Source organism: Nicotiana sylvestris, chromosome 3 (assembly GCF_000393655.2).
Source record: "Nicotiana sylvestris chromosome 3, ASM39365v2, whole genome shotgun sequence".
NCBI classification, from domain to species: Eukaryota; Viridiplantae; Streptophyta; class Magnoliopsida; order Solanales; family Solanaceae; genus Nicotiana; species Nicotiana sylvestris.
This window is the reverse complement of record NC_091059.1, coordinates 165153569-165157487: the sequence shown is the minus strand read 5'-3', so window position 1 is coordinate 165157487 and position 3919 is coordinate 165153569. Positions and strand designations below refer to the sequence as shown.

Genomic DNA, 3919 nt, shown 5'->3' with positions numbered 1-3919 from the left:
CGAGTCTCGTACCTATTCGAGTCATTTAAAGACCGAAGATCGGAAGAAGTTGAAGATACGAATCTGATGACGTAAAAGAGTCTAAATACAGCATTAAATATCAAATACGTTAGAATATTTGAATTAAATAGAAATGATTGTGTAACGTTTCTTTTAATGTCATTTATTGCTCATAATTGCCTCATTAAGACAAAGGCATTACATCTTCTCCTAGAATCAACTATAAAAGAAGAAGGACTCAACATCTGTAGAGACACGAAATACTATTGAGATCGTACTGAAATACAAAACTATTTACTGCTTTACCTTCATTCTCAAAAACATTTTATTTTCGTCTCCTGATTATCAGTAACCCGAATTTCTTTTTAGCTTTGACCAAAGACTTAGATTTTTGGTTAAACACACCCATTAATAAAATTTCTAGCTCTGCCATTGGTAGTTGAAATGTGGAGGGAGACGGTTAATTATATCGAAACGTGTAATAATTAATTCTCCAGATAATATAAAAACCTAGCTTCTTTATTCATATGCTTCATAAGCAGCATTTACACAAAGCGAAAGATCAACTATCGATCTAAGATCGACAAGTGAAAGATTTATCCACATGCATTATTTAGAAAGCCAGGTTAAGACATAGCAGATTAGGTTAATTATGCATCAGTCTTCTGGAATTTCTTGAAGACAACCCAAAAAGGCTGGTCGTTAAGAGCCAGACGCCTGTCTCCGACGACGTCAGCAGTCAAGCCCACATCTGAACAACCAGCGTAGCACATTGGACGCAAAAATCTATCAGGACAGTACCTTAACTTGTAGAAAGGTGCTGTTTTTGTTACTTTCTCAATCTTAAACCAGCTCTTTATTATTTTGGGTCCTGGATTTCCTAGGGTTCCACCGGTTACCACAAACCTAACCCCCTGTTCTGTTGAGTCGGGATCACCAACTTTCCAAACAGTTTCATTAACACAGTTTTGTAGTTGGAACAGAGAACATAATATTAATGTCATTAGTTTCATGTACGATACTAGAAGGTGCGACCTCGGGGTCCATCGTAAAGAATTTCACGGGCATGCCATCTTGGGAGCCTATCCAGTGTTGGACGACGTCATTTGGACATTTGGTGTTTGTAAGATTGGTTAAGTATATGCCTCCGTCGCCGATTCCCCAGTTAGCAAAGATAACGTGGTACTCTTCTCCAATCTAGAGCGGTTTGTCGTTTATGTCTAGCACTTCGGGAAGTACAGGTAAATCGTTGTCATCATTAGTGGTTGGAAGGACAATGGGATTGGTGGAAGTGAAAGATGATGAAAAGACTTCAAAAGGAAGCAAAGAGAGAGTAGTTGAAAGCAAGAGGAAGCTGAAAATAAAGGATTTCATGTTTACAGAAGGAGTGTGTTGCGTATTGTTTGCAGAGGCGGAGCCAGGATTTGAAGTTTATGAGTTAAAGATTCTTGATCGTTTAAGTTAGTGGGTTCCAAATTAGTAATTTATACATATTCAATAGATTTCTTAAGACAAGTATAGGGTTTGAACAAAAGCTACTGGGTTCGGCCGAACCTGTAGCTCCTGCTCTAGCTCTTCCCTGATTATTTGATACTCAAATCCATTATTGAAGCTTAAATTTATAGAGGTGCGTAGCAGACTAACAGAAGGAGTAAGATGCTATTGTATTGAGAAAAAACTGATTCTGGATATTGAAGATGACGTGTCATGACACGTGGACTGGTCAGAAGGTCAAAACGCAATAAATAGCCAAGAGGTACGGGCGACAACAGATAGGGGGAAAAGAAAGCAACATAGGTGTGGATCGTTACTAAAATAGGTATGACTCTCGTACCTATTCGAGTCGTTTAAAGATCAAAGATCAGAAGAAGTTGAAGATACGAATCTGATGACGTAAAAGAGTTTAAATACAGCATTAAATGTCAAATACGTTAGAGAATCTGAATTAAATAGAAATGATTGTGTAACGTTTCTTTTAAATATCATTTATTGCTCATAATTGTCTCATTAAGACATGGGCATTATATCTTCTCCTAGAATCAACTATAAAAGGGGAAAGACTCAACATCTGTAGGGATAGGAAATACTATTGAGATCTTACTGAAATACAAAACTATTTACTGCTTTACCATCATTCTCAAAAATAATTTATTTTCGTCTCCTGATTATCAGTAACCCGAATTTCTTTCTAGCTTTGACCAAAGACTCAGATTTTTGGTTAAACAAATTGGTTCCGTTACCGGGAATCTAATAATCTTTTCTTTTAAGCTACATCTTGTCCATTGTTATCACCATGTCAAACGATAACACCAACAATAACAATGAAAATACTTTGGGAAACCCTGAAAATCAAATCCATCAAAATCAAGGAGATTTACATAACATTGAAGTGGTTCCCTCCCCTCAAAATTCACCACGTCAATCTCGTGAAGGCACTCCTGAATCTCGTGCTGATCAACAAGAACAATCTGAACACTTTGAAGGTGGTACAAATGAAGCTTTACAAAAGCTAATTGATGCACAGGTCGGCAAAGCTCTCCAGGCTCTAGTTAGTCGATTGCCTACTGCACCACCCACACCAACTCCTAATAATAATACATTGGAGAATCCCCTTTCTGGTCTTGTTAATTCTGGAAATGGAGGAACTACCAGTGAACCACAGGAAGGGGAAACAGGTAATTCAAACAATTCCTATTTGCAAAATTTAGTACTAACCTTGCAGAAACAGATTAAGGAACAAAATGAACGTATTGAGCAAATCCCTGGAGTTTCGCCTGTAATAAAAGGAGTTGACATGGACATTATCACAACAACCTTGGAAGCCAAGTGCTGCTCCCCTTCCAATTCCGAAAAAGTTCAAAATGCCTGACATCCCGAAATATGATGGTACTACAGACCCACGTGACCACGTGACTGCATTTACAACAGGCGTGAAAGGCAACGACTTGACCAAACAAGAAATTGAATCAGTACTGGTCAAGAAATTTGGAGAAACACTCACCAAGGGTGCATTAACCTGGTATTCTCTTTTATCTGAAAATTCTATAAATTCTTTTGCTGAGCTTGCAGATTCTTTTATTAAAGCACATTCGGGAGCACAAAAGGTTGAGAAAAGAATGGAAGATATTTTCAAAATCAAACAAGGAGATTCAGAGTTGCTCAGAGACTTTGTTGATAGATTCCAGTGTGAAAGAATGACTCTATCCCATGTGCCTGACAACTGGGCTGCAATAGCTTTTGCAAGTAATTTAAATGAAAAAAGTTCTGAAGCCACGAGAAGACTCAAAGAAAGCCTTCGAGAATTCCCTGCAACCACGTGGAATGATGTTTACAACAGGTATAGTACGAAGCTACGAATTGAAGAAGATACCGTACCTAAGTTTCATCATGAAGAAAGGGGTGGTTCCAGAAGATCAGAAACCAAAAAAAGATCAGGTAAAAACAGGTACGATTCATATATGGGTCCTGTAGGAAAAGACACACGGTCAAAACAAGATAGCCAGCAATATGATCAAAAATCGAGGAATAAGGACTCTGGTTCTTCATCGAAATTCAGAAATGATCGGAACAGACAAGAGTCACGAGATGATGACAGAAGTTTAAAGGCACGGTTCGGCGGATATAACTTTAATGTCACTACCTCCGAGCTCGTGGCTGTTTTGAGAAGTATGGGAGATAAGGTGCAGTGGCCTAAAGAGATGCGGTCAAATCCAAATAGACGCAATCCAGATCATTGGTGCGAATTCCACAATGATCACGGGCATAAAACTTCAGAATGTAGATTCTTGCAGAGTGAAATGGACCATCTATTGAAGCAAGGGTACCTCACTGAGTTATTTAGTGAAAAAGGTAAACAAGCCTATATGAAAAATAGGCAAGAGCCACCAAAGCCCCCTTCACCCAAGAGAACAGTGAATGT

General features: G+C 38.4%; 1 pseudogene; it reads right to left on the bottom strand.

The window, feature by feature from the left end:
• Positions 1-650: 650 nt before the first annotated feature.
• Positions 651-1374, bottom strand: LOC104232068 (cysteine protease inhibitor 8-like; annotated as a pseudogene).
• Positions 1375-3919: the final 2545 nt, after the last annotated feature.